This window comes from Geotrypetes seraphini, chromosome 5, assembly GCF_902459505.1.
Source record: "Geotrypetes seraphini chromosome 5, aGeoSer1.1, whole genome shotgun sequence".
Taxonomy (NCBI): domain Eukaryota; kingdom Metazoa; phylum Chordata; class Amphibia; order Gymnophiona; family Dermophiidae; genus Geotrypetes; species Geotrypetes seraphini.
The window spans coordinates 67,069,204-67,081,812 of record NC_047088.1 but is presented as its reverse complement, the minus strand read 5'-3'; the positions used below and the strand labels follow the sequence as shown (position 1 = coordinate 67,081,812).

General features: G+C 43.6%; 1 protein-coding gene across 1 annotated transcript in view; it reads left to right on the top strand.

Annotated features, from left to right (window-relative positions):
• The window catches only part of RBM41 (RNA binding motif protein 41), a 59,654-nt gene extending 51,706 nt beyond the window's left edge, over window positions 1–7,948 (top strand). The window contains exon 10 of the mRNA XM_033946378.1: window positions 7,340–7,948. The gene's annotated coding sequence lies outside the window, so the exon portion shown is untranslated. The remainder of the gene's footprint in view (window positions 1–7,339) is intronic.
• Window positions 7,949–12,609: the final 4,661 nt, after the last annotated feature.

Below are 12,609 nucleotides of genomic sequence, written 5' to 3'. Positions count from 1 at the left end.
GAAACAGTGGATGCTTATGTAAACAGCATAGCCTTAGGACACCTAAAAACTCAGCCAACTTATTTAACATATGGAGCTCAATTGGCAGGAAAAAAACCTGTGAATGAGTAACAGTCGTAATTAGTTTAACAGATGGCACATCCAGGGTGTGTTGGTGAGAAAGATACAACTGACCAGTATGAATGACCTGAAGTAATGGTGTAAGTCAAGACAGGATACTGGGCTAGATGAACCCAGTAAGGCTATTCTTAGCTTGGCTAAGATAAGTTAATGACATATCATGGATGCCTTTAAAGATAATAACAAATCATTTAGTAGGTCACAGGTAATCAGTGTAACTAGTATAGCCGCAGGGATATGTAATCTCACCGCTAATACACAAACCATAGCATTCTGAGTGAACTACAAGACTGAAGCCCTGATGCTCAAAAGCTTTCTGTTCTGGTACGACTCATTAAAGCAGTCTTACTGGCACAGAAGCTCTCCTCCTGATGCTACCGATCCTCCTAGCAGCCACCAAAAACCCTATGCAAATGGTTACAAAGAGCTCATTATGATGCACTAAGAGGAATGCCCCTCACCCACCTTTACAATTGAAATTTTCTGGCAGTTCTTGAGCTGCCAGTTTGTGTTGTGTACTCACACAACACATGCACAACTGCACCCCCCCCCTCCCCCAGTTTTTGTTTTTTTTAAAGACCTACCTGCCGTTATCCCCCTCTGTCCTGCTGATGGCAGCTCTGGAGCTGCAATCAGCTGAGAGCTGGCAGAGGGGAAAGCAGTGGCTGCCAGTTTAGCTGATTCATGGATTCCCTTTTTGGCTCTGGAGACCCAGGCTACTTGGGCAGTAATCTACAAAAATCTCTCTTTACAAAAAAGGGTGGTGGATGTGTGGGGCAGCCTACCAGTAGAGGTGCTGGAAATGAAAATATATCTGAATTTAAGAAAGCATGGGATACAGTTAAATACAGAGGAGAGCCGCAAGGGAAGAAGGGATTGCAGAGTTCAGTTGCTGGTATCAAGGGGTAGATAGGATAGGCCACCATCTTTATCTGCCACCATTTTTTCTGGTTCTTATAGAAAATAGCTGTAACCATTTTATAAATATAGTGCCTTGTCATCTGGAAGCTTAAAGTCTGTCCCAAGACCTCTGTTTTTCATGGGGGTACAAATCCATCTAGTTGTAGGGCATCAGCTTCCTGAAGGAATTCAGTTCTGCTGACTACTAAGGTACCAGTAGAAGGCAAGCTGAGCGTATCCAATGATTGTCGTGCATGTATAGTCTGAAAAGGAAGGGCAAGATATCATCAGCTCAAAACAATAAATGACATGGGTAAGGTGACCATACGTCCTGTTTTCAACGGGACAGTCCCGTTTTCGGGCCGACCGTCCCGTTGTCCCAACCCACCGCTTCAGGACACCAAAAATGTCCCGTATTCAGGGACAGCGTCCCAAAGCTTTGCGCGGGGACACCAGGACAGCCGATAACTTTCCCTCACTGCCGCGCAGATTGAAAATCTGGGCCGCTGCCGCTGCTTCTTGTTCTTCCCGACGTCAATTTTGACGTCGGAGAGAAAGTTCGGGGCCAGCCAATCGCTGCCTGACTGGCCCAAACTTCCTCTCCGACGTCAAAATTGACGTCGGAAGAAGCAGTGGCTGCGACCCAGCGTTTCAATCGGCGCGGCAGGGAGGCAGACAGGCAAGCAACAGCGGTACACGGGCCAGCGGGTGGGCGGGGATTGAATCGCACGGGGGGGTAGAATCTGCGGATGGGGGTGGTGAATCAGGTACTGGAAGGAGGCAGGCTGGCTTCGGGGGAGGGACAAAGGCAAGAGAAGACATAGGAAGGAGGCACTGGGGGCACTAGGGACTCAGGACCGAGGCACTGGGGGGCACTAATGACATGGGAAGGAGGCACTAAGGACACAGGACAGGCACTGGGAGCACTATGGACATGGAATGGGGGCACTAGGGACACAGGACAGAGGCACTGGGGAGCACTAGGGACATGGGAAGAAGGCACTGGGGGCACTAAGGACACAGGACAGGCACTGGGGGGCACTATGGACATGGGAAGGAGGCACTGGGGGCAATAGGGACACAGGACAGAGGCACTGGGGGGCACTATGGACATGGGAAGAAGGCACTTGGGGCACTAAGGACACAGGACAGGCATTGGGGGCACTATGGACATGGGAAGAAGGCACTGGGGGCACTAGGGACACAGGACAGAGGCACTGGGGGGCACTATGGACATGGGAAGGAGGCACTGGGGACATAAGGACACAGGACAGAGGCACTGGGGGGCACTATGGACATGGGAAGGAGGCACTGGGGGCACTAGAGACACAGGACAGAGGCACTGGGGGGGCACTATGGACATGGGAAGTAGGCACTGGGGGCACTAAGGACACAGGACAGGCACTGGGGGTTCTATGGACATTGGAAGGAGGCACTGGGGGCACTAGGAACACAGGACAGAGGCACTGGGGGGCACTATGGACATGGGAAGGAGGAACTGGGGGCACTAAGGATACAGGACAGGCACTGGGGCACTATGGACATGGGAAGGAGGCACTAGGGGCACAGGACTGAGGCACTGGGGGGCACTAAGGGCATAGGAAAGAAGGAGGGAAGGAATAGAAAGGGACAATTGTTGGGTCTGAGTAAAGAAAGAAATGAAAGAAAGGATACACAGTAAGAAGGAAATACAACCAGAGACTCGTGAAATCACCAGACAGCAAAGGTAGGAAAAATGATTTTATTTTCAATTTAGTGATCAAAACATGTCAGTTTTGAGAATTTATATCTGCTGTCTATATTTTGCACTATATTTGTCTATTTTTCTATAGTTACTGAGGTGACATTGCATATTTTAAAGTCATTTGCCTTGACATCTTTGAAACCCCCCCCAAATATAAATAATTAACATTTTCTCTGCGTATAGTTTGCTTTGTAGTTTTTTTTAATTTTAAGGTTACCATTATGAATTAATATGAAGATATTATGTGTACATGAAAAATGAATGGAAGAAATTGGGGGCGGGATTGGGGTGGGGCTAGGGTGGGATTGCAGGCGGGACTGACAATTAATAGATGTCCCCTTTTGATGAAAAAAATAAATGGTCACGTTAGACATGGTGCATCTCCACTGAATAGAAAATTGATCTCATGCATATACAGTGGCCTCCCAAAGCCAGGTGATGATGGTCTGGAGGCTGAAATTTAAAGTTGTGAATAAAATTTTTATGGGGTGGGGTGTTGGTGATCACTAGGGTAGTGTGTGGGGGTCTGTGTTATGTGTTTGCAGTGCTTATCTGGTGAGTTTAGGTGGGTTTTTGTGACTTAGACCATGTTTTAGATGGTCTAAGTAACAACGTCCAAGTTCCATCTATGCTCTGTTGTTAAACTTTCGGTTTTACATGCTGTACGACTAAGTCTAAGCCAGCCCACGTCCCACCCAACTCCTGCCCTCGACACGCCTCCTGAAACGCCCCATTTGGCTTTGGACGTTGAGTGGCAATATGAAGGCCTGGGTCATTTTTAAATTCATTCAAAACACGGTTTTATTATCAGCACTTGGATATTTTTGAGACATGTTCATCCAAGTGCCGACTTAGGTCGGTTTTTGGACATTTTTCTCTTTCGATTATGAGCCTCATAGTATATATAAATATATCATGGCTTGATTCCTAGCAGTGGTATTGCAAAACTACCACTATGGCCATTTTGAATCCAGCATCAAAGGGAATCATTTCTGCTCTGTACCCCCTAGACCCAATAAATTTTTCAGGGTAGGCCTGCAACAGGAGGGGGATAATGGTTGGAAAGACGGGGATCTTTGGAGAGAGGTTATGATTAAGGGGGTCAATGGAACTGGAAGTGATGATGAGGGGGTCATCAGGAAGGAAGGGTGATGATGAGGGAGTATTCAGGAGTGTGTGTGGGGGGGGGGTGATTTAACTTAGATTGCCCAGCCTTTGTAAGATATGGCCCAAGACTGTATAAGCAGCACAGCTTGTGAAGATAATCACAAGCTGTGTTATTCATGTACCACTGGAATGATTAACTGAGATACCACAGATTAGTTATTCCCACAGTAAATTAAAATGCAGCAAAAGCCTGACATTCACGTCACCTTAACTACCTTCATGAATAGCTTCATCATTTAAAAAAACAAAACAATGGAAAAGAAAAGATTTTTATGACACACAGGATTACTATTTGGCATGTACAGTTTTCAAATAAAAGAATTCACAGTTGGCAGTCTGATTTTAAAAACCAGCACTACAAGATAACTGACTTTGAAATGCTTTTGCACAGGTTTTAGCAACTTTAGAATTGATTAGACATTCTTTTCATTGGTAAAAATGCCTTCTTTTGATAAGCCATTTTCCTTCAGAATAGGAGGATTAGTGGTGCCAAAGACAAGTTTTTATACTCTTTAATAACTCTTAATTCGAAGGGCAGCAGGGCTACACATCTATCAAGAGACTGGCATTCAACGCTAATATTAAATTATTATAAAGGATAAACATTTTTTATTTTCAAGGTTGTCTTCAGAAAGTATGGCACCAAATAATAGTACAATACTCAAGCTGATCTGCATTTTATAATTTTCAGCTCTTTTAGTTGCTTTGAAATGCTATTTAGGATTAACTGGAATGCAAAAACACCTTGAATTTATAAAATGGCAAAATCCTTCTTTTGGCATTTGTGAAACAATTTTTCTTCTACTGTAATTTTAGATATACAAATCTACGTAAGGCATACTGGGATCCTGTCCAAGGCCTTAGATCCTAGTATAAAAGGATAAAAAAAGCCCAGAAAAGCACTTATTTCATAAAGGCAATGTAGATGCTTATACAGTACTAGTCATTAAGCCCGTTACATTAACGGGTGCTAGAATATATGTCTTTCTGTCTCTCCCCCTCCCACTGTCTCTCTCTCTCCCTGGCCCCCTTTCTCTGTCTTTCTGTCCCTCTCCCTGCCCCTGTGTCTTTCTTCCTTTCTTTCTGACTCCCTCCCTCCCTCCTGCTGTCTGTCTGTCATTCTTTCCCTGCATTTCCCTGTGCAGCTGCAACAGCATTTCCCTCCCCCTCCACTTCCCTGTGCAGCAGCAGCAGCGGTATTTCTGTTCCCCTCCAGGTCCCTGTGCAGCAGTAGCAGCATTTTCCCCCACCCCTTACCATGATGTGGCTTTCTCCTTTTGGCCCCTCTCCCTTCCCTTCCCGCGGCCTAGCCTGCTCCAAGGACCCCCCTTCCCTTATTGCGTTCCCCGCAGGCATGCCCAGCTTCTCCCTGCACGTTACCTTTTTTTCATTCTGTTGCCCTCCCTCGCGTGGCTGCCTGCCTGGTCCCATTGAGTGGCTCGCGGCTGGAGTCTTTTTTGTCAGCGCTTCCCTGCCTGCCCCGCGGTCTGGCCTGCTCCGGGCGAGTGTCGCAGCCGCTCCTCTCGATCCCTGCCAGCGTCAGAAGCCTTCTTCGACACTGGTGCGGCTCATAAGAGGAGCCGACACCGCGATCTTGTGGAGAGCAGGGAGTCCAGTGCTGGCAGCCAGTCCTGCCGGCGAGTGTAGGTAGGTGCTGGGAAGCATTAAGGCTGGGGACTCGCGCAGGTGCACTCTTGCCGCCACGGACCTACTGATCATGGATCAGAGATCACGGAACACGCAGGTAAGAGTGCGCATGCGCGTCTAGGGTTTTATTATATAGGATGCTTAAATAAAATATGAGGCAGCCAGAATAAACCCTAACACTGCAAAAATTCTCACACCAGTTCCAAAGAAGGTGCAAATGTGGAGTGACAGATTAAGGGGTTTCCATCAACAGCAGGGAGCACTAACTAGAGGGGTGAATTACAGGTCCCAGAGTGTCCTGTCCTTTAGAAGCTCATTGCTGAGTCAGAGGGGCGGGACTCAAGCAGGGAGGAATACTTCTGCCTCAGACCAGAATCAGTCAAAGAGGCCCCTGAGAGAGAGAAAGAGGAACTCCCGGGTTCCTAGAGATATGCTAAGGCAGAGCTTTGGGAATCGGAAAGGTGCCTATGAATGAAGCAGCTTGGCTGAGGTAAGCCAATACTTTTTGTGTTTTTGTGTGAGGCACTCACAAAAATGTGTGTGAGGCAAACATAATAAAAATAATTTTTTTTGCTTATGTGAAATTATGTTCTGAATATATTTTCTCCTGGAAGTCTGGGCCAGCCTGACACACCAGGCTAGGCTGTTATATGTGGCTAGACTCTATGGGTGAAATTCTATACATGGCACCTAAAGTAGGCGCCTATAGCAATAAAAAATCAGTTTCAAAATTAGAGTTAATGGTGTCATTAATGAGCTTTAACAAGCTCATAAATACAAAAAAAAATAAAGGTTAATTGGGTGGTAGGCTTGGAAGACCTACATATGTATACTCTGGAGGAGAGGAGGGACAGGTGAGATATGATACAGGTATTTAAATACTTGAAAGGTATTAATATAGAACCAAATCTTTTCCAGAGAAGAGAAAATGGTAAAACTAGAGGGCATAATTTGAGATTGCGGGGAGGACGACTCATGAGCAATGTTAGGAAATTCTTTTTCACAGAGAGGGTAGTAGATGCCTGGAATGCCCTCCCGAGGGAAGTGGTGGAAAGGAAAACGGTGATGGAATTTAAAAAAGCATGGGATAAACATAGAGGATCTCTAATTAGAAAACAAAGGTGGTTATTTGTGGTACATTGTTGTCACCCAAACCTCCTTTGGACAAATATAAAAGTAGATTATTTCCATCATGACTGGGATAGCCATGCAACCAAAAACTGGAAAAATTGGGATCGACTTAATTTCTCCTTTTGGTGGGACTCTTTATGTTTATGCTACAAATATAAGAAAATGAATTCAGAAATGTTGTGTAATAATAAGTTATTTAAATTAACATGGAGTCCATTGACAAATTTTGTTAATGATTAGCTGGATTATTCTCCTGATTTCTTATTTGATTTACACATCCAGGGAGGGTGGGTGGGTGGGCGGAGAAGTATTATATTTTGATGTTATCAGTGATCAATAAGTTCAATATGATTTTCACTATGGGCCTGTTTTACAAAGCCGCGCTAGCGGCTGCCGCATGGCAACAGCCCCGAAGACCTATAAATCTCTTTGTAAAACAGGCCCTATATGTCTGAAATAATGCATTTTGTTTTTGTTCTTGTATTGGGGTGGGAGGGAGGGGGAAATGTTTTTGAAGCATTTCTATGATTGGTGTAAATGCAATTTTGAAGTTAATTATATGTAGATGTATATTTTAATTCATTGTTTTTGAATGGAAAATTAATAAAGATTTTTTTTTTTTTAATGCAGATATGCATCCTGGGTGTTGTAGTAGCAGAGGATTTCACTGCGGATGAACCAACTAGTCATTAGCTGCCCTTTATCTATAGAAAAGGCCCACTTTGCACACAAAAAATATACATAGGGAAATCACTGATAACTTGAACACACAATCAGCACTATCCAATCAGTGGACTAAATATCAACATTAGAACATAATTGTGAAAATTGCCTTAATTCCACATTTCCTGTGTTGAATGCAATGAAACAGGCTTCCACAATATATACGACGACAGGGGAATTTGAAAACATTTAAAAGATTGCTAAAACCCCTTCTGTTATGCAAAATGAAATATGAGTGAAGAATGAGGGACTAAGAATGAGGGACTAATTTTGTGGCTATGAGAATACCTGCTATGAACATTGATGTTTAATTGCTGTTTATTGTTGTATCTAATATAATAAAATGCTAGGCCGCGCATGCGCACTCCCATCTGCATGCGTCCATTTTGCGTGAGATGTAGGGCACCTTAGGTAGGAGTGCACATGCGCGCTTACGTCACCAGTCACCGATTCCTCCTCAAGCCGGGATCGCAGCCAGCCGCCGATCTCTGTTCCTCCAGCGGGCCAGCAGGCGAGCAGGCGGGTGGAGGGGTGTCTCGGAGGAGAGGGATCGCGGCCGCTCAGCGCCCCCACCGAGGAGCTCAGCAACTTTCCGCCCCGGATCGGGACCTTTGCCGCCCCCCCCCTTCCCTTCCCACGGATCCGACTACCTTGGCGAGTCAAGCAGCGTGTGCAGCAGTCTTCACACGCTGCTTCGGGCCCTTCTACTGCTCTGATTTGCTCTGCCGCATCTCTGATGATGTCATCAGTGACATGCCAGAGTAAATCAGGCCAGTAGAAGGACCCGAAGCAGCGTGTGAAGACTGCTGCACACGCTGGAATCGCCAGGTTCGTAGTCTGTACCGTGGGAAGGGAAAGGGGGGTAGAGGAAATGCTAATGCTGCTGCAGGGAACTGGTGTGGGGGGAGGGAAATGGAGGGGGAGGGAATGCTGCTTTGGACAGACAGACAGAGGGAGGAAGGGAGACAGAAAGAAAAGAAGAAAGACACAGGGGCAGGGAGATACACAGAAAGACAAAGGGGGCCAGGGACAGAGACAGACAGAAAGAAAGACAGCGGGAGTCGCATCAGGAGGGGTGCGGGATGCGGCAGAGGGAACTTTTCCAATGGGTGCAACTGGCCGGCTGTCGGGAACCTCTGATCAGGGGCAGAGCAAAATAATCAGTTTCATAGGGATAAGAAGGAGGGGGGGAGAAAAAGGAAGGGATGCCTACTGCTGGACAGGGGGAGAAGGAAAGAGGTGCTGATGGACAGGGGGGGTGAAGAAAAAGGAACGGAGGCCTAATGGACAAGGGGAGAAGGAAAGAGGTGCTGCTGGACAGGGAGGGGTAAAACAAAGGGAGAAGGGCTGCTGCTGCATAAGGAGAGCAGTGAAGGGATGGTGGTGGACACAGTGGAGGTAAAAGGAAGGGAGAATGGACAGGGGGAGCAGGCAAGGGGTGGTGATGGACAGCCAAGGAAAAAGAAAGACAGAAAGAAAGAAAGCGGCTAAGGAGAGAGAGAGAGAAAGAAATAAAGACAGACACACACACACATATTCTAGCACCCGTTAATGTAACGGGCTATAAGACTAGTGTTTTTATATTGTGTTTCTGTATGGTTTTACATCTGCTGGGTGTGGCAGCTGTGTACTCAGCATTGCTCTTTGCATTTGGCTCCCTGCCTGTTGCTTTCTTCCTCTTAACAAAGATTTCATCGAAACACGGCCTGTGTTGAGGAAGTGTGAGGAGATGTTAGAAGATTGGTTGCCTGTTATGGCATTTCATCTCTGCTTGTGAAGATTTTGAAAATGCTTTCTGTCCTCTTGGTTTGAGACCTTCTTGATTATCTAACTTATTATACTGTTTACTGAGAGCACGTTTGCACTGTTTACTGTTTACTGACAGTACGTTTGCACTTGCACCTGCACTTTGTTGTATGGAGGTTGGATTTGAACTCTAATCTACCTGGGATATTGTTTTTTTGATTTTTTCCTTTCTGGATGGCCCACAATCATCTTGCTTGCTTTACTCCTCGTGGACATTGTTCCAGGAAGACTTTGAACCTTCAAGCTAAGTGATCTATGAACTTTTGAACACAGCTAATATTTATATATCATTGTATGATCTTTTGTGTAGCCTTTTCCAGCTTGGTTTGATAGTGCTTGTTATATGTTATATGTTGTTATATCTTGTCTGGTTTGTTTGTAGTGTTTGTATGGTGTTCTGTGTATGCTATTCTATGAAAATTTTGTGATATTTTTGCAAATTTTAAATTAATAAATATGTACAATATTTCTAACTTTGTAATTTGAGTACATTGCTCTGATATTATAGTATTTTTCTGTGGTATATACTCTTTAGGGATTCCTTTTTCTTATCTTTGAGATTTACTTTTGAATCCCGTTGTTTATTGGTTGCAGCTCTCTGCTTTATTTTTTGTTTACATCTGTAATGACATTTATTATGTCTATTGATTTGTATTTTGCTTTGAATAAGGTGAATAATAAATAAGCACACAATATAATGCAATACAATATAATCTTCCAATTTTTTATTTACTAAAAGCAAATAATTGTAAAGCAAAAATATTAAATTGGAAGACAATGGATGTGGAATGAAGAAAATTTTCACAATTATGTTCTAATGCTGATATTTAGTCCACTGATTGGATAGTGTCACTTTGCACACAAGGCAGAAAAAATATTAGCAAACCCTAGAACCGATGCAGAAAGCTACTGCAGGCTACAGTATGCAGTTAACGAGTAGTTTACTTGCTCATTAATGGCAGCTGCATGTTTCTCTCCTGGAGGAATTCTAAATAACTGCACAGTGCAGAATTTGCACAGAATTCCCCATTTGCCCTGGAGCACTTACCTCATCAGTCCGCACTAAAAAACCTCTGTACTTCACTAATAGCTAAACACACACATTTTTGTGTAGTCATCTACTGATGGCATTCCAAACACTCAAGCATTCAGTGTCTTCTTGAGATAGTCAGGATAAAGTCTCCGATGGTAGTCAACTCTTTTCAACAAGGCTTCATGCTGTACTGGGTCTGTGAAGATGCCAGTGGCAAAGTCAGTTATCAGTTTAACACTTCTCTAGGCTGTGTTGCTAATCACCTTCACTGTGTTGACAAACTGTTCATCAGTATGGAAGTTTGGATCTTCAGACCACATGTCCACTGGCTTTGTCAACCATTCATTGGTAATATCAAAAGCATGAAATAGGAGATGTGATTCAGGTCCAACCAAGCATTCTAATGACGTCCTTCAGGTTACCTACTTGAAAACTGGCTTGCCCAATGAAACTGATCGCTGAAGTGTACTTGTATAACTATTAGCGAAGTATGTTAAATCTCTGTTATTTTCCACAATAAAATGCAGATATTAAAGGTTCATTTAATAAAATACTGCTAGACATTTTGCATAAAATGTGGTTTTATCAATGTATTAATGTTAAGTATGAAAACATAAAAGTTATAGCTGTAATACCAAGAAATTTGCTCCATTAGGCAAAAATAATAGCAAATTTTAAGAAAAATTAAATTTATGTAATCAGTGGCTTTGATCGTCTCCGGATAAGCTTTAAAATATTTTTCAAAATTATTATCAGATCAAGCACAATCGAATTCATGGGAAAAACTTCAAGTTGCACATTTTTTTCCAACTTTATGTTTTTCTGGACAACCCTAACACACATGGACACATATCCCCCACATGTGCAGATTTAAAAAATGCAAGCAGACTGCTCCATCAAGCCACCCTCATGTTACCACAGCTCCAGACCTGCCAGAAAATTTTAACGCTAAAGGTAGGCATTTCGCAAATGGTAAAGCCATGTGGAACCTTTGAGAGCTGGAGGCTGAAGTAACTTGCATGCTAGACTAGCTACAGGCAATCTAAAACCTTATCGCATGGTAAGCTTTGAGCACTGGGGCCAAAGATAGGATTGTGTTTTATATATTTCAGTTTGTCCAATTAACTTAGGTGGTCATGAGGGGTAATTTTATAAAAGGCGTTTTGGGCCTGATTTTGGAAACGGTGCCTGCAAAAGGGGTACCTACTGCTTGTCAATCACCGGTAGGCACCGTTTCCAAAACATCTATTTTCTTCAATAGATGCCTTATATGTAGTCCAGCATTTAATGCATCTGACTCATACTTACAAGAAGTGCCTAGGCACACCTATGGATGCCTAAGGCCACTTCCGGCGTAAGCCACGTCTACGCTGGCCTTAGGTATCTGTAGGCATGCCTAGATGTCTTCATATGTGAGCGAACAATGTCTACATAGTAGGTGTCCTTCACCCCAATGATTTTTTTTTTAATGTGCATCTCGATTGGTCCATTAGACAGTGATAGGACGCCTACCTCCACCTACAATCAGGATGCCATTTTTAGAATCAGGTCCTTTATGCGTGCAAAATGACACATATGAATGAAAAAAAAGTATATTCCAAGCAATACATAGGAGTGGAACATTTTTCTTTGATTTTTGCTTGACTCTGGACAAAGGCAATGCATAGTAACCGTGTAATAATTAGGTCTACTTCAAATCCAGTCCATGTTTCCCATTGTTCTTCTCATCTACATGGAGCTTATCCCATTGTAGTTTCTTCTTCCTACTTGATTAATTTAATTTGCTCTTTTTTTCCCCCCATTGTGCTGAAGCAGAGGGTCAAACACATGTGTGTTGCAATATTATCCAAGGCTCCTATTTGGTTTTCTCTGCTCTTGTCAACATTTGATGAGCAAATATGATGCTGCTCTACAATGTATATTTTCAGATGAAGGTCAGACTTAATATGCTTTAGGATGCTTTAGGATACTTATTTGTCACTAAATTCTAAATGGCTGCGCTCATGGTTACCTCTGTTCCAGGATCATTAAACCAGAAAGTCAGTCAGGCCAACTAAGGGAAACATTTCAAATTGTTGCAATAGAAAATTTGGAAGGCATTAGCTTTCAGATGTTAGGAAAGACAAACAAAACATTACAGCATTATTGCTAGGCATGCCGGGGGACATGAGACACAAAAGTACCTTGAATAAGCTTGTTCTAGCTCTGTCTCAGTATGTTGTGAAGTAAAAAGTGTTAGTTATGCGCAAAGTTAGCTCCTGGGATGATCAGCACTAAACTAGTTTTCTTTGCTGTGTGGAACATCTTTTACAGAATACTAGTATACTGCGCATTTCAC